The 18,937-nt window shown below is 40.0% G+C and overlaps 1 protein-coding gene across 3 annotated transcripts in view; it reads left to right on the top strand.

Moving 5' to 3' along the window:
* The first annotated feature begins 11,125 nt into the window (after positions 1-11,125).
* The window catches only part of RASGRP3 (RAS guanyl releasing protein 3), a 115,223-nt gene continuing 107,411 nt past the window's right edge, over positions 11,126-18,937 (top strand). For 2 of the 3 annotated variants that reach the window (XM_069580481.1, XM_069580476.1), the window contains exon 1: positions 11,126-11,437. The gene's annotated coding sequence lies outside the window, so the exon portion shown is untranslated. The remainder of the gene's footprint in view (positions 11,438-18,937) is intronic. The other variant, XM_069580484.1, reaches the window with a different exon arrangement.

Below are 18,937 nucleotides of genomic sequence, written 5' to 3'. Positions count from 1 at the left end.
TAAGTCCTGTCTGACTGCGACCCCAGGGACTGCAGTATGCCAGGCTTCCCTGTCCTTCACTATCTCCCTGAGTTTGCTCAAATTCATGTCCATCGAGTCAGTGATGCCATCCAACTATCTCATCCTCTGTCACCCCCTTCACCTCTTGCTGTCAATCTTTCCCAGCATCAGGGTCTCTTCCAATGAGTCAGCTCTTTGCATCAGGTGGCCAAAGTATTGGAGCTTTAGCATCAATCCTTTCAATGAATATTCAGGTGGTCACAGAGCTATTCGTGTATTGTACAGGGGCATGTCACATTACATACGGGTACTGGTCTGAGCAGCGCACATCTGCTACTGGGAAAATGAGACTGGCCAGCCAACACCCACACAGATCAGAACAATCAGTGCCCACCTCCAGGTTTAAGCCATAGTAAAATCAGAGACGTCTAATAGCATCAAATTTTTCATATATGATTTGGGAGTAGCAATTGAGTTGGGAGGGGGAGCTAGGGAGTCTCTCATTTAACTGCTTTTGTATAACAAGAATTCTATTTTTACTTAGATGGTATGCTCATTTGGAATGACTTTGGGTGTGGAGGCTAATAAACGTCCTGGGAGCTTAATGGCCCTCTTAAGACACCCTTTGTTTCCATGACTTGGACCATCACTCTGCTATGAAGGCCAGGCCATGGCTTAGGGAGCCCAATAACCTTTAGCCAAAGTTACAGACCTCTCAGGCTTCCATATACTTCCCAGACTTTCTTTTTCCTTCTCAGCCTTAAGATCCTTACCACACCCAATTTTTAGCAGGAGGCTTTGGTGGCTTAGATGGTAAAACATCTGTCTACAATGCAAGAGACCTGGGTTTGATCCCTGGGTCAGGAAGATCCCCTGGAGAAGGAAATGGCAATTCACTCCAGTACTATTGCTTGGAAAATCCCATGGACAAAGGAGCCTGGTAGGGTACAGTCCATGGGGTCGCAAAGAGTCGGACACGACTGAGTGACTTCACTTTACTTTTTTCATCACTGAGAGGAGAGAAATGCGCCTCTGCACCAGGAGAGCATCTTCTTGTTATATGGCATTTGACTCATGTCCTTGCCCAGTAGCAAGTTATTGTTAGAATTTGAGTATAGATAGGGAAATTGATATTTGGTTTAAAGGTCCTCCAGATGGTAAGCAGAAGTAGAATTTGAGGCCAGGTGCCTCTGGCTTCAAAGTATAGGATCTTTCTGCTTTTTCCATGCTTCCTTTCCTGAAGCAGATCTCAGATGAGCTTCAGAGCCACCCCAGCATATACAGTAGAAGATGTGTCTAGTCCTCCAGATTGATTAGTTTAATGCCTTGGAGGACACCTGCATATACCTTCTTGACTTCCCTCAGGGCATCTCCCAACCCTCTTGGATGCATGCATGCTAAGTTGCTTCAGCCATGTCCAACTCTTTGTGATCCCATGGACTGTAGCCCACCAGGCTCCTCTATCCATGGAATTTCCCAGGCAAGAATACTGGAGTGGGTTGCTGTTTCCTTCTCCAGGGGATCTGCTCACCCCAGGGACTGAACCAGCATTTCTTATATCTCCTGCATCAGCAGGTGGTTTTTTTTTTTTTTTTTTTTTTTCTTTTTTTTTACCCCTAGCACCACCTGGGAAGCCCCACCTTGTTGGATAATCATGGTCTGCTCAATCCATTAACCATGGCCCTTTATAACTGCTAACGGCTCTGTATTTAGACTACTGCCTTTGACATTTGGGCTTCCCTGGTGGCTCCGAGGTTAAAGTGTCTGCCTCCAGTGTGGGAGACCTGGGTTCGATCCCTGGGTCAAGAAGATCCTCTGGAGAAGGAAATGGCAACCCACTCCAGTACTCTTGCCTGGAGAATCCCATGGATGGAGGAGCCTGGTTGGCTACAGTCCACGGGGTCGCAAAGAGTCGGACACGACTGAGCGACTTCACCTTACCTCACCTTTGACATTTAATTCTACTGACACCTGTGCCAAGAAAGCAGAGACCCTCAGTGCCCTGGGGCCTGCCTCAGCCACTCCAATCCTAGTGAACTATCCCGGTGAGCTTTATCACAGATCTGCTTCTCTCTCAAGTCTGCCGCAAATTTTGGAAGTGGCAAATATCCCTTAGTCTTCATCCCTGGTCTTCATCCTCTGACCTTCTTCTCAGCTACTTTCGTCATAGCCCATTTGTTCCCCAGAGATGTAGGAGGATTATCGGGTATCTGACAGTGACTTCCAGGCGGTATCTGGCTTCGGAGAGCACATGTCTCTGGCACCCAACACCCATAAGCCAGAAGGCCAACCTGTATCAACTCACTTCTGGAAAATGCCTCTGCTTCTGCATCCATCTGTCTTTGCTTTGCTCCTTCCTTCTGCTTTATGATCTCATTTGAAAAACCTCATTCCTGGTTTTGGTGTTTGGATTCAACTCTACTTGCTGTCTTTTCCTTAAACCCAACACCGTCATGGGATCATGTTTTAAGAATGGCGACTTCATTTTAGAAAGCAACATGGTGGTTGCCAGGGCATGAAGGAAAGCAGAAAGGGGGAGTTGTTGTTTTAAGGGTGTAGGGTTTCAGTTTTACAAGATAAAAATTTTCTGGAGATCTGTTTCATGACAATGTGAATATATTTAACACTTCTGAACTTTATACTTAAAAATTGTGAAGTCTGTAAATTTTATATTAGGTTTTTTTTACTGCAATAAAAAAATGCAGAAAAAGAATTTTTTTTTAGTGCCCAGAAAAACCAAATGGTCTCTCCATCCTTACTTTTTCTGAGAAATACAAATTCAATTTGCTACCAGTAGGCACACACTGGGCTTCCCTGGTGGCTCAGATGGTAAAGAACCTGCCGGCAATGCAGGAGACCAGGGTTCTATCCCTGGGTTGGGAAGATCCCCCAGAGAAGGAAACGGCAACCCACTGTAGTATGTTGCCTGGAGAATTCAGTGTACAGAGGAGCCTGGTAGGCTGCAGTCCATAGCGTGGTAAAGAGTCAGACACGACTGAGTGACTAACACTTTCACCTTCAGGAACAAATTAGAACTGGTTTTAAGGGAATTTTATGCTGTAGCATGTATTCCATATGGAACCTTGATGTTGGCTACAACTGTAATCAGAATTCACACAGTAATTACATAACCTGACCCTTTGGGTCACTCTCTTGTTTTACTTAAAAATATGTTTTGACCCCTGGATCATGGGTTCTGAAATTTACAGACTTATTATATATGTGTATTCCATGGCTTACTCTAGACCTATGGAATTAGAAATCCTCTGAGTCTGAGGCCCAGAAATCTGCATGTTAAATAAACTCTACGTTACGTTGAAATAGGCTGTTACTGTATCACAGTTTGAGAAATTCTGCTTTAGAAGGTATGCTGCTTTTAAGGCAAAGACCAAATGTTTAATTTTTTTCTTCTGTAGGCTCAAGCTCAGAGCTTTGTACTCAGTAGGGACTTACATGTGGTTGCAAAAATACAGTTAAAAAAAAAAAGAAGCATTTTGCTGGACTTGTCCAAATAAAATACAATCTGGAGCATGTGGATTATTTCAGAATTAATTATGCATTAATATGTATTTGAGCAAGCCATATATAATAATAAGGAGCTATAATGTGAAGCTATCTCCAAAAATGTGGTTTTAGTGTTTTGAAATCCAGCCTCTCAGAGCCTCTGATCTCATAGAGCTCTAAAAAGTCATTTCCTTTTTTGAAATTTTTATCCCTCTTCAGCCTCTAGATGGAAATGAAGCATTCCTAGTTTCAACCTGACTTACAACTTTCAGTGTGTTCTCAATGAAGTGTTAGAGAACATTTATAATGTTCATTTCATTGTGTAGTCTGTCCACACAACTGTGAAGATACTTTTTAACTCCATATGTTTTAGAATTTAATGTTTTGCTGAAGGAAAAGTTTCATTTATCTAGTCAGCAAAGCAATTCGGAGTTGCCTCATTCAGATTAAATTCATAATTTTATTTTTAATAGCCATTTACATTTTGATATCACAAGTAGATACAATGGCAGTCTTTTCACTTAGAAATTAATAAGACAATTTCTTCTTCATATTCTGGAGAATTTTTGCCCATTAGATGGGTGGTTAGATAAACGTCTGTAAAGGATCTCTCTAACCCCTACTAAAGTCTGTGAATTTATATTGCCAAAGTAATTTTTTGATACACTCAGTATTACTTGGATGTAATTTGAAATGTAGTTTGTTCCCCAGAGAGAACATACTTTTAGCCCCAAGTTTGCCTGTACAAAAAGAATTGCCGATAGTTTTATCTTCATGTGTTTTTAGAATGGCATCATGCTTTAGAAATATAAACATCCAAATAGAAAATCAAAAATTAGATCAGATAGTAACCCCCCAACTGATCTATCTTTTAACTTTTCTAATGGACTAATCTATTATGCATGCTCTCTTCCCCCATAAGTCAACAGTAGTAACACAGCGGTCACCAAACACCTTGTATGCATGCAACCAGGACTTGTGGCATTCCAAAATGTCTTGAGAGGCTTGAAAGGGCAGGTCCAAAGTCACAGAAGCTTAGAACTGAAAGGACCTCAGAGATGGAGCACGGCTTCTGTGCTGGCTCAGATGGTAAAGAATATGCCTGCAATGCAGGAGACCCGGGTTTGATCCCTGGGTTGGGAAGCTTCCCCAGAGAAAGGAATGGCAACCCACTCCAGTATTCTTGCCTGAAGAATTCCATGGACAGAGGATACAATTCATGGTGTCGCAAAAAGTCAGACACGACTGAGCAACTAACACAGCAAACAGCAGAGATGGAGCAGGAAATTAATTAGGTTACTGAATTGCTGAATAGCGTATAATAGTGGAGAGATAACATGTTTCTCTCTTGAGGTAATGTATTTCTCACTGCTTTGAAGAAGGAGAAATTAAGAAATTGTTTTGTCAGGACTTCCCTGCTGGTCTGCTGCTGCTGCTGCTAAGTCGCTTCAGTCATGTCCGACTCTGTGTGACCCCATAGACGGCTGCCCACCAGGCAAGAGTACTGGAGCGGGTTGCCATTGCCTTCTCCACCCCTGCTGGTCTAGTGGTTAAGAATCTACCTTCCAATGCAGGGGAAGCAGGTTTGATCCTTGGCTGAAGAACTAAGATCCCGCATGCCCTGCGGCAACTATGCCCATGAACCGCAACTACTGAGCCCCCCACTAGGGCAGCCCATGCTCCACAATGAACGGCTTGTGCACTCAATGAAGTAAAAAAAAAAGAAAAAGAAATTGTTTTGTCCATTCTGCCTGTGAATGATACTGTGCTCACTCTGCTTTGGAAATCCACCTGGTATTGTGTCTACTTACTTCGTCTTTCTTGGTTCGGTATCCACTGTGGCAGACAGACTAGGGCAGCCCCCATGATCCTCGGCCTCTTGGGATTCACACCCTTTTATCCCCTTCCCCTGAGTAAAGTCAGAACTAATAGAATGCAGCAAAGACGACACGATATACTGGTTGTGTGTACGTGATGACCTCACACGTGACCATAAAACATCTTGATAATAGACCTCCTATAGCTTGCCTGGTCAGATATGGTTTAGCCCGGTCCACTGATTCAGAGTCTTACAAGGATCCAATCAAGTAATCAGCGGAAGCTTTGGTCTCATCTGAGGCTTGATTCTGGGGGAAGGGGCTGTTGACAGCTGCTCTGATTGTTGGCAGCCTCCAGTCCTTTGCATGCTCTTGGACCTAAGGCCTCTGTAGCTGGTTGTTGGCGGGAGACTACCTTGCCATGTGGTGCCCTCTAGAGGCACTCACAACGTGGCAGCTTGCTTCTTCAGAGCCAGCGAGGGAGAGTCTTTGGGTCGTACTGTATACAACCAGAAGACTCAGTTATTTTAACTTGCTTCATCTAACTGGGGTGAATTTGCACCTGCAATTTATGTTAGGATTCTAAAACTTGTGACTGTGTTTACCTTGACAACATCAATATAAATACAGTTTTTTCATTAATTGCATAATCATACAGTTCAGGGGATTATGGAGTACACTGACTCTTATGAATTCAAACTAACCTATTGTATAAGCAAGGAACCTGTATAAACTATTAAATCAGCCACCAACCTACCACTTGAACTTCCTTGGACCAGAGTGTCTGCCAAAGCAATAAATTTTACCTTGGAGGGGTAAATCAATTTCACTGCCATGTTCTATCTCCTACTTCCTTCCCTTCTTCTTTCCAAATGTTGCGCAAAAATGGTATTTGGGCACCAAATCTCTTGGGTCCCATGATAACCTCCTTCTGTCTTCAGAAGTGTGCTGTGCATGGTGCCTACACTGACCTGCATTCTTGTCTACACATGTTCCTCCCAGGGATGGCTTTGTTCATCCTGATTCCATCAGTGATCAGCTTCACAAACACAACTGACAGAAACCATAACATGAAAGTGTCCGTATTTTTAAACTAACAGAAAAAAACTTTACCACAACACCAATGAGAATTTCCTTTGGCTATTATGATATCAGATCTTAGCCTTGACAAAACTGTAAACTCCAGGCATTCATTACTGGAAGGGTTCAAGATCCATCTTTCTGTGGAAACTAGGGTTGCTTCATCTTAGGTGCATGGTGAACTGACAGAAGAGCAATCAAGGCCAAAGTCAAATTCAGTGAGGGAAGTCTGGTTTAGATTTCCCCACTGAATTTTTAACCAAAGCTGCACTTCTGCTTGGAAATATTGCGAATGGTTTGATTTGTGCCAGGATTACTGTAATTTTGCAAGGTAAATTTAACATTGTTAGATTAAGTAAAAATAAACAGCTGACGAACAGAATTTACAGAGGTTAATGGAAAAGGTTCACGTTTATCCCCTTAAATCTTATAATTCCTTCAAAGAGTTGTTGACTTTTCTATTTTATTTTCATAATGTAGAACTCCTTCCTGACTTCCCACCATCTTTTCAATATTCCTGCTAAAATGTATAAACCCATCCTTTACTTATGTTCTTTGGACTATTCATTCCAGCAGCTCTGATATATTTTTTATTAGTTTAATACAACAATTCAAGTCAAAGGAACACAGTTCCCCGCAATTTGATAGCACCTAGAACTTCACTTTGTGAACAAAGATAGAATACTTTAAGAAATACCTACAAGGCATCGAGACTCAGATCCATGCAATGCATTGGGTCATTTGAGAAATAATATGCAGGCTTTTTTCACATCTTCCCTGAGGACTTTTGTTTGGGTTTCCTTTACACGGTATACATTGAAATTCTTTGTAGATGGCTGCAATTTAAAAAAAAATGTATTTTCCTCCACTTGCAAAACCAGAAGAAATTGGCACATTACTTTTCCTCATGAGGTCTTTGACTTTCTCCCCTAATGCCTGTTAAGAGAGTCTACTGCTAATTTTAGATTAAGAGTACAGAGCTTTTCTGTTTCCATAAATGTTTTAATGCTTCATTCCCATAGACAGGCTATTTGGGGAGCTCTGTGAAGCTGTTCTTCTTGAGAAGTAAAATATTTCCCCACAAAAAGAGAAGGGAGGTTTCCAGTGAACAATGAAAGCCTGGTGAGTGTACTTGGAGCTCCTTAGAAGAGTTCATTCTCACATGGAGAATGGTTTGCTCCCAGAAACTTATTCCCTGCTTGCCAGTCCTTTTCCTGCCAATGTCAACGCGTACACCTTTCAGCCACTTCAATACACTGCAGCTGTTATATCCTGACCACCATGGACTTCCTTCTTCCTTTCTGCTACCTCAACGAGGTCATTCACTCCTTTCTCTCTCTCTTTTTAAAAGAAACCTTTTCCTCTCCATCTGTGCCTGGGATGCAGACACTCTTGCTTTTCCCTCATCACTTCTGGCTGAGCTCATTGTTCAATCTATTGTTTCTTATGGATAGGGCTTTGCATTAGAAAACCATAATCAAATCACTAAACAAAAACAGGGAGTGGAATGTTTTGTTTGCATTTAAGAGGCTTTTCATTTACTTTTGTCATATTTTCTTTATTTTGTTAACATTCGTATTTTCAAACATCCATATTAGTAAAGTCTGCTTTGAATTCGTCCATTTTAACTATGGGTGCCCACAATGAGACAGAGATTTTGTCTCTCCCTTAAATACCATCAGTTTGCTCTTTCCACTGCTTTTGCCCTGCTTCAGGTAGCTCCTCAAAATTAACTGGGAAATCAATTCGACTTTTTAACCTTTATGTGTAAAAACTCTTATGGTATTATTAATCGGAGTCACTGGTATGGTGTTTAAAGTTACCCTTATTTTTCCATAAAACGAAATCATTTGCCTCAAATCTTTTTATTTGTATTCATGTCTTATTTTAATTGAGGTATAATTGATATTTAACATTATATTAGTTTCAGGTATACTACATGGTTCCAAATAGGAGTATGTCAAGGCTGTATATTGTCACCCTGCTTATTTAACTTATAAGCAGAGTACATCATGAGAATCGCTGGGCTGGAAGAAGCACAAGCTGGAATCAAGATTGCTGGGAGAAATATCAATAATCTCAGATATGCAGATGACACCCCTCTTATGGCAGAAAGTGAAGAGGAACTAAAAGGCCTCTTGATGAAAGTGCAAGAGGAGAGTGAAAAAGTTGGCTTAAAGCTCAATGTTCAGAAAACGAAGATCACGGCATCCGGTCCCATCACTTCATGGGAAATAGGTGGGGAAACAGTGGAAACAGTGTCAGACTTAATTTTGGGGGGCTCCAAAATCACTGCAGATGGTGATTGCAGCCATGAAATTAAAAGATGCTTACTCCTTGGAAGAAAAGTTATGACCAACCTAGATAGCATATTCAAAAGCAGAGACATTACTTTGCCAACAAAGGTCCATCTAGTCAAGGCTATGGTTTTTCCAGTGGTCATGTATGGACGTGAGAGTTGGACTGTGAAGAAGGCTGAGCGCCGAAGAATTGATGCTTTTGGACTGTGGTGTTGGAGAAGACTCTTGAGAGTCCCTTGGACTGCAAGGAGATTCAACCAGTCCATTCTGAAGGAGATCAGCCCTGGGATTTCTTTGGAAGAAATGATGCTGAAGCTGAAACTCCAGTACTTTGGCCACCTCATGCAAAGAGCTGACTCATTGAAAAAGACTCTGATGCTGGGAGGGATTGGGGGCAGGAGGAGAAGGGGACGACCGAGGATGAGATGGCTGGATGGCATCACTGACTTGATGGACGTGAGTCTGAGTGAACTCTGGGAGATGGTGATGGACAGGGAGGCCTGGCGTGCTGTGATTCACGGGGTCGCAAAGAGACATGGCTGAGCGACTGAACTGAACTGAACATACTGGTTTGATATTTGTGTGTATTAGGAAATAATCGCCACAATCAGTCTAGTTAACAATCTGCCAACATTCATGGTTACAGAAAATTTTCCTGTTAAAATAAAATGTTTGTTTGAAAAATATGTAGTCCTAACACAACATTGTAAATCAAGTAGATTTCAATAAAGAATTTAAAATATGAAAAAAAAAAAGAAAGAAAATTTTCCTTCTTGTGATGAGGACTTTAAAGATCTACTCTCTTGGCAACTTTCAAATATGCAATATGGTATTAACTCTGGGCTTCCCTGGTAGCTAAAGAATCTGCCTGAAATGCAGGAGACCCCAGTTTGATTCCTGGGATGAGAAGTTCCTCTGGAGAAGGAACAGGCTACCCACTCCAGTATTCTTGGGCTTCCCTGGTGGCTCAGAAGGTAAAGAATCTGCCTGCAGTGTGGAAGACCTGGATTCTATCCTTGGGTTGGGAAGATCCCCTGGCGGAGGGCATGGCAACCCACTCCAGTATTCTTGCCTGAAAATCTCTATGAACAGAGGAGACTGATAGGCTACAGTCCATGAGGTCACAAAGTGTCAGGCATGACTGAGTGACTAAGCACAGCACATTATTAACTCTGGTCACAAAGCTGTAATCTCAAATACTTTTTAGAGGGTGGGATATTAATAAACAAAATAATTCTGTAGACTGATGCTTCTTATCCTTTAGTGAGCATGAGAATCATCTGGAGTTAAAACACAGATTGCTGGGCCCAGCCACGGAGACTTTGATCACAAAGTGCCACTGCTTCTTGAAGTGTTACCAGTGGAAACCAATGTAAAGAGAAGCTTGTTGAGGTGTTAAGTGTATAATCATTAACATGATAGGTAATTGAATCCTATGAATTCTATGTTACTACTTATTATTTAAATAATAGCAGTTTTAAAAACTTTATCCCTTAATAAGTTTTTAAAGCATGGCATACACAATATAAACGTTAAAAAAAGGCACAAAATATGTATATCAGAAATTAAACTGTTCCTTCTTTCCAGATCTCCACACCCACTTTGAAGAATCAAGCATGTTTAATATCTTGTTAGAGTATGTGCACTGAACATTTTGCAAGAAGCTGGGAACTGCCCTCTATCAAATAGTTTATGCCAGTTTCTACTTCCATCTACTATTATATGGATGCTTATTTCTCCACACTTCAATAGTATCGAACAATATCCAAAATTTTGATCTGCCAATGTGACATGTAAAAAATGGCATCTAATCTTTATTTTACTTTGTGTTGCATTAAATTATGGCAGAAGTTAAACAACTTTGAGTAGCAAGACTGTGGGCAATCTATTAATTTTGTGCAAAAGCTGATTGGTTTTTAAATTCAACTTCATGCTTTCATCCAAGCAAAAGTATCTGCTTTTCTTGTTCACCTCTGGTTGAATCTTGCTTCAAAAAGTGCTGCTTCACCTCCTTTTGAACATAAAGAACAACTATGGTAACCCTCCTTGTCTGCCCTTTTCCTCCTTTCCCCCAGGAAATTTGATTTTTTTTTCGGACAATCTTTTGAAAAATGAAGGCTTAGATGTAATTTTTTTATGGTCTGTATAGAAAATAATACATCTCCAAACCCAAGCCCTGCTTACGGAAAATGACAGCTGACAGCTAAACGGAGGTTATAGGAAATCAAAGAAAATGTTCACTATGGTGCAATGTACCAAAGCTGAATTTTCCTTAAATTGTTTATTGGTGCTCACTTGAAAGAAACACACGCACACACACCCCTAAGACTGCTTTTTGAAATCAAATGTATTTCCTGCCTTCTTCTTTCCTCTGGACTCTTACCACCAGCCTATTTATAGCCCAGGAAAGGAAAAAGCACCCCTGGAGGCAGGAAAACTAAGTTCAGAAAGAATAGGAGGAAGTGTGCCTGCCATTTAGCCAAACAACCTTTAATTCATTGAGCTCAAAGCTTAGCGGCTTCGCTGTTGTCGTGAGGCGTAAACAGCTCGCAAATTAGAATTTTTTTTCTCTCCCCACGTTTGAATTGGATTTGGGCAATGGAGATGAAGGCAGCATTTTAGAAGAGAGAACAGAAATCTCTAGGTGTTTAGACACGTGCAAGAGGAACTGGTGAGGGGTTGGTGAAGCAGACAGGAGAGGATGAGCTGGAAATGATTCCATGCCTGCGAGTTAAGGTAAGTGTTCTTTTCAAGGCAGTCTGCTGTTGCGTCTCCGTGCATATCAGGTGCTATGGAGATTAGCTGCGGATGGTGTGTATAATTTGAGGGCAGAGTCTCTTGAAGAGCTCATGAGCTTTGCTTTTATCGCTGAAGAAATGGGGAAATTTCTTTCAGCCTTAGTTGTGACATCTTCGGTTTTTAACAATGTTTTAAAGTTATTGTTTCTTTAAAATAGTTTTGTCTCCACTAAGTTTTCTTTGGTTTCTTTGTCACCAGAGGATTAAATAGTATAAATAATTTCATTGAAGGTCATTTTTGAAAAATCATTTCTTGATATTTGTCTGTTTTTCTATCCTTTTCAAAGTACCGATTAATATTCCACATACCAATTTTTTGGTTTTAGAATACATTGAACAGAGAAGCCCTCAATCAAAAGTGGTCTATTTTAGAAAAGTTATTTTAACTAAAATTTAAACTTTGTATAACATTCAGTGAAGATTGAATTTTTTAATGCAAAGCTTTTCCTAAACATGCATTTTCAGACTAAGGAAAACCCTCTAGAAGCATTAAAATAAAAAACCCAGCACTTAATAGCTCCAGTGATAGAAAGTGTTCACAATAATTACTTACATTTAAATTATTATTTCAAAATATTCATTCAACATATATTTTCTGAGTGACCTGAAAAATCGTTCCTGGGTTTGGAAGTGGAAAGGTCAAAAGGGAATGGATTATATCCAAGAGCAGCTGATGCCGCCCACAAAAACTTGGAAAGCTCCTAGGGACATTCCAACTCTTTTAACATTTTTTTGCCATCACACAAGTACATTTATTTAGATGATCCACCGTATTTGCATCCCCCACTGATTATATTCACAAATGTCCTGGAAAAACTTGATTAATGTTTCTATGATGTCAAACAAAGGAATAAGGTTCTGGTGGTTTATTGAAAAGAAAAAGCAGAAGGAAATGTGTCGCTGTTATTTTGGTTTATCCCCGTTTGAGATTGGTATGTTTAGAATCTGTCCTAAGAAGATAGCAAAACTGGAAGCCAGAAAAGCTGAGCCAGCCAGATTGAGACTAACGCAGGAGGCCAAGGCTGAGTTCTGTCTCGATGTGGATTTTATTGCCTGTTCTCCTTCCTGGAAGAATTTAAGGGTTATTTTCTTCTGATTAGAAAATTATAATTCATTTCATGGAAAGAGCAAAGTATAATATCCTTGAGTAGAAAGAGCAATATTTCTTAGTTAAAGCTAGGTAGTAAAAAATAGAGGGAAATAAAATTAATCTGGACAAATATGATGAGTCTGAAGAAACAGAACAAACTCTTAGCCCTTGTTTCCGGGACACTCTAATTCTGCAAAGTCCTGAATTCAGTGCTGAATCCATTTTATTATTTCCGCAACATAAAGTCTAAGGTAACCTAATTAATTGCCATTCCATGCGGGTCTAGTGATAAACACTGCTTACAGTGATTCTGATTTCTCTGTGTATGTTGAACTTTTTCTTCTTGCAATTTCAAAACAACATTCTCATTTGACATATTCGTATGTTTACATTATGAGAATAAAATTGTTATAAACACTGTTGAAGACTTAAATAATAAAACTATGAGCTATGTATTTTATTCTAAGAATATGTATCTTTTCCAATTTTAAAAGTTCTGTTTTTAGTCGTTAGTTTCTGGATGCCCATAGATGCTTATAAATGTATCCATGAAGTGCCAGCTATTTAAAATAGTTATCTTGAGAATTGCTTAATAGTTTCACAGTTTTCTTGATGTATTCTCAAGTTCCTGAGACTATAGTATATTATTGTTGTTTACTCACTAAGTCATGTCCCACTGGGACCACATGGACTGTAGCCTACAAAACTCTATTCCTGGGATTTCCCGGACAAGAATACTGGAGTGGGTTGCCATTTCCTTCTCTAGGGAATCTTCCCTACCCAGGGATTGAACTCGCATGTCCTGCACTACAGGCAGATTCTTTACTACTGAGCCACCAGGGAAGCCCATAGTACATTACTAGAGTTAGCTAATTCTGAAAACAAACAAACAAACAAAAAGCCAACTCTTTTAGCTTCTCTATTAATTAAACAGCCATTTATTTCTTGGCTTCCAGCATAACTCCTACAACCACTATGTGTTTACAGGTTACATAGTATAGCCACCACTTTGAAATGTAAATGAGATCAGATTGCTGAAGAGATAGAGTGGAGTTTTAAGAAAGGTAGATTTCGCAAAATCCACCACTTGTAATCCACAATTTGTAGGACGTATTGAAGGAGGACGTGGGGAGAAGCGTCCCACGGCCAGGCAGCCATACCCACCTGGCCTGATGCTATGGGAGCGTCATGGGTCTGTGAGCACCTTAAATCCAGATTAGTGACCTCTGGAGTTTCTTTTTCTCCTATACTCTTACCCCTTCACATCCTATATTACAGATCAGCAGTAGCACCACCAAAGCATATTTATTAAGTTCTTCTACTTATAATCTCTACCTTTGATAAACTCAACATTAACTTGGAGAGTTGGAATTATACAGAACACAAGGCATCCTGTATATGGAATCAAATGAATGATGTGGATAATGGTTACAGGTAAGGAAGTTCTGATCCTGGCAGGCTTCTTGGAGGGAAGAGGTTGAGCTGAGACTTGAAGGGCAGATCTGATGGGTATGGCTAGAGATAAAAGCCTCCAAGAATGGAACCTTGTGCATGGGAAGAGATAGGAGAGTACTTGGGTTGCCAAATGAAATATAGGATTCCCACTGAAATGTGAATTTCAGATAAACAACATATACTTTTCCTAGTAAGAATATGTACATGAGGTCTGTTGCATGATATATACAAAGTATATTTGTTGTAGGTCTGGTTCACATTTAACTGGGAGTCCTGTGTGTTTTATTTCCTAAATCTAGTCACCCTACCAGGGAACTCTGTGTCAACCAGCTTGATAGGAGCAGAAGCAATGCACATATGGAAAAAGTGAAAAGTGTCTGGAGGAGATTGAGGTCAGACTGTGGTGGGACAATAACGCTAGACTAAGGAATTTAGAATCTAATTTGAGGATACTGAGGAGACACTGAGGGTTTTGAAATGGGAAATGACATCAATAAGATCTGGTCATTCAAGTCAGGACCTGCTGGGGTAAAGAGAGCAGCTCACCGAGGTCTGGGTGCTGGTGACGAGAGAGAGAAAGAAACCAGTCACATGAAGACATGTTAGAGAACAAATCCACGTGTCTTGTAAACTAATTGGGTGTGGATCTGGGAGGAGAGGAAGTGTTAGAAAGGATATTATGTTTAATTTAGAGTCCATTCAGAGAGACAGTCAGAGATAGCAGCAGGTCAGGGAATTGGTGAGGGAGGCAAGGATTTTGGTCTCAGACATTAAATTTGAAGGAATGGTCGGATAATCAGTAAGTGAACACTGGAAATGGGAAGTAGCTTAGGAGAAAGGTAAAGGCTGGAAAGAATGACAATGCCAACACTGATGGAGATTTTCTTTATGACAAGCCTTTTTTTTTTTTTTAATATCCATTCTCTATTTAATGCTCACAACTACCTATGAGCAGACTCCATTGCCAGCCACATTGTACATATGAGAACACTGAGGCTCAGAGAGGTTAAGTGACTTGTCCACAATTGCCTGGTTAGAGACAGACAATAGAACCCAGGTGTCCATGTGCTCAAAGCCATGTTCCTGCTTATTCCCATGGAGAATGTTGAGTATCTTCTGTGGATTCACTTCCTCCATCTACAAAGATCTAAAGGCACAATTGTTCATGCTGTAACGCAAATCTTCTTCTTCTTTTTTAAAAGTTTATTTATTTAATTGGAGGACAGTCACTTCACAACACTGTGGTGGCCCCTGTTGCATGCACATCAACACGGATCAACCAGATGCCTGGTCTTTGTGGCTCACTGCGGTAGCCCTCAGGATTCTGCACCTTTTGGTTAATCTCTCTGAGGAAAAGGGAATAGCTGATACACAGAAAATTTATCATTTATTTATTTGTATCTTTATTACCCAAATTGTTTTTCCCTTCAGTGCCTTGTTTTTAGATGTTTCCTCGGTTGTTTGGTGAAATAAAATTTACCCTGAAGGGAAAACAGGACGAAGGGTGTTAAACTCCTCTCCCTGTCTCGGGCTGCCCTCTAGTGGCAGAATCAGGTAACAACGCTTAGCTCAGGTCTGGGTACCTTAGCTCCTTAGGAAACCAAGTCAGAGTTAACAGAAACATCTGTGGGCTCCTGAAAGGTTTGGAGGCTAGTTGTGCTAAGGGATTCTGGAAATGGACTTCATAGAGTTACTTACACCCTTCCGGATGGCTGGCTTGAAGGGTATCCTGTTCTGGATTTATTAAACTTGGTAATCATTAAAGGTATTTCACTTGTTTATCCTGTTAGGAAAGAAAAAGCTGAAAGTCTCTCAGCCATGACTGACTCTTTGAGACTCCGTTGACTGTAGCCTGCGAGGCTCCTCTGTCCATGGCATTCTCCAGGCCAGAATACTGGAGTGGGTTGCCATCCCCTTTTCCAGAGGATCTTCCCAACCCAGGGATCCAACCAGGGTCTCCTGCACTGCAGGCAGATTCTTTACCATCTAAGCCACCATCAAGTTTGGTTATGAAATTTTTAATACACAATTGTGCCTTGATTGTTAAGAAAATTTCCTAGACCTTTTATTCTAAATGTTTATTTAAAGATACGTCATATGTTTTCTATTAAAATATAGTCTATCTTTTAGGAATGTATCCTAAGGAAATATTCATATATTGAGACAAAAATATATGTAAAAGAAAGTTTGTCTACTTGAAACAGAAAAGTTTTGGAGAATATACAAAGTTGGGGAATTGACAAATAATAGTTCATAATATGGAATTACAAATAGCCATTAAATTACATTAAAATATTTAATGGCAACTGTAACTGTTTGTAGTAAATGTATATATGAAAAAGAAAAGACAAAAATGTTATATTCGTGGCACAATCCCATTTTCTTACAAATTATAAATGTATATATGAAAAAGAATTAAGAACTAAAAATCTATATACTAAAATGTTAGCAGTAAGAATCTCTGGTCAATGGGGGGAATGGTGATTTTTATTTTCTGCTTTCTCTCTGGGATAAGCATGTACTACTTTTATAATCAGGTATGAAAACCAATATGTTTTGAAACAGTGGAGAACTAAGTCCCGATGCTCTAATTTCTTGCTTTCATGACTGACAACCAGGTTTGTGCTAATTCAGTCCCATTTAGGCTTCTCTGCCCAGCAAGGAGCTGTATCCTGTTTGTGACAGCATAATTCATTGTAATGGAAAAGATTATGATGCACTAGTCTGGTCTATGACTTCACTGTATTCACTGGCAACGGAAACAAAGACAGACACTTGTTTTTTTTTCATAATTGTTTTAGCAATAATTGACAATTGGAGGAAATGAATGGCAGAAAACAATTATGGGCAGACAAGACGGTCAGCAAATCAGACTGGGGAAATGCAACGGGGCCCGTCTTAGTTCTATTTGTGCAACAATTTCAGAACATTACAAAGATATTATTGTTTTGTTTTCAGCCTACTTCTGAAATCACTATTGTTTTTAGTAGCAGTTACACAACTCTTTGCTGGCAGCAATGACCCCCAATGTGTTTTAAATTCAGCAAACTGGTAATCGCACATCAGGGATTTGGGACTGAATTTTTTATCTATGTTAATATTCAGGATCAGTGTGAACTTCTCAATGTGCACCATGTGTCAGTACTCCTATAATAATAACTAGCCCCCTGTTGCCCATACACAGGCTCTGACAAGCTTTATTTTCCAGTAAATTTAAAAAAAATCAAATTCGTGTTTCTATTTTCTGTGAAAAGATCGCTTGTCTTTGTTTTAGCAGCAATGGTGAGGGAAACAACAAAAAGTCAAAACAAATGAATTCTTGATTCACTGTCTTGTTTCCGTGCTGTGAAATGAGTACGATTAACAGAGACTGAGACGAAAATGGATGTGTTATCAGCTGGGAAGGGGCTTCAGTAAGGCAGGTATTACATACACTGCAGTGACGTTTATTTCAACCAGTGGCTTGTGTAGCTAGACATGACTTAACTGTCCTGTTGGGTATTATTAAATGTTCGGATGAAAACACTAAACATGAAGGAGCTGCTTTAACCTTTACTCCTTTACTATTCTCCTCTGATTAGTCTGATTTGGAGTAAAATTCTGCAGCAGCTCTGACTTCCAGTCTGAAAGACCAATTATTGGTCACGTGACTCAATGAGGCCGCCTCTAGACCAGACAGTGTCCACTAGAAATGTAAAGTGAGCCCCAATGTGGGCTGTATGTGCCGGTTTATGTTTTCTGGTGGCCACGTTAGGAATTTAAATCGAGTCAGGTAAAAATTAATTTTAAGAATCTCATTTGTTGAACCCATTATATCCAAAACATTATCATTTTGACTTGCAATCAATATAAAAGATTAGCAATGAGACACCTTACCTTCTTCTTTGGTACTAAGTCTTTGAAATCCAGGGTGTATTTTATGCTTGCTACAACTCTCAGTTCAGATGGGCCTATATCATGTGCTCAGTGGCTTCAGGTGCCCTTGTGGCTACTGTATGTAGTGGGCAGTGCGGATCTCAACAGCAGAGCTTCCACGGCTTCATAAATGGCCTGTGAGTTTTGGACTGTGAGATTCCGCTATCTGTTCAGGACTCATAGTCTTCTCCGTTCTGATGCACTCATTAGGCCAATCTTACATGTATCAGCTGAAAATGAATAACTGAAAAGCAAGCAAAGGATTGACACTTTCTGACTTTTGTCCTCTTAAAACAATCCAACTGTTTGTTGCATCAGCTGGAATGTTGCCTAACTATAGATTCCTCAATTGAGAATAAGGGTGAGAGGTTTTAAAAAACTCTCAGACTTTGAAATCTGGATTATGTGATTATAAGAAACTTTATTTTATCATGATGTTTCCAAGTGAATTTAGGCATGTGAACAGATGACATTACACAGCTTAAAATAAACTTCTAGAAAGCATTATAGGTACTCTCTTAATAATGTGTACAACAGGACAAAGAAAGAAATCTTTAGCAGTTCTCATACGCACGCATACACAGACTTCTACCATTGTGACCATTTCTGATGTCTTCTCTGCATTCTGCATTGTCTTATTTGAAGGGGAGGAAGTGTGCTTAAATAATCTTGTATAGCTACTATGCCCCGGGGACTCTCATGCCAGTCAGCTGGAGTGATAAAGATAGCCCTGTGTGCTAAGTATGGAGATGCAAAAATAGAACTGATGGAAGTGGATAGAACTAAAAGACACTGTAGTTTTTTAAGGCCCCGCCAACGGCAGAGACCTGGAAACAAGGGCTTCTGAAGTCCTGGCAAGGAGTCACAGTCAACTGAAACCATCATATTTTAGGTTCGTTGCTTATCCCATGAAGGTTTGGTTATGCAGTTAGACTTAAAACAATCAGAAAATTCTAAAATCATGATAAAAGTTAAAGA

Source organism: Ovis canadensis, chromosome 3, assembly GCF_042477335.2.
Source record: "Ovis canadensis isolate MfBH-ARS-UI-01 breed Bighorn chromosome 3, ARS-UI_OviCan_v2, whole genome shotgun sequence".
NCBI lineage: Eukaryota > Metazoa > Chordata > Mammalia > Artiodactyla > Bovidae > Ovis > Ovis canadensis.
This window is presented reverse-complemented; position numbering and strand designations above follow the sequence as displayed.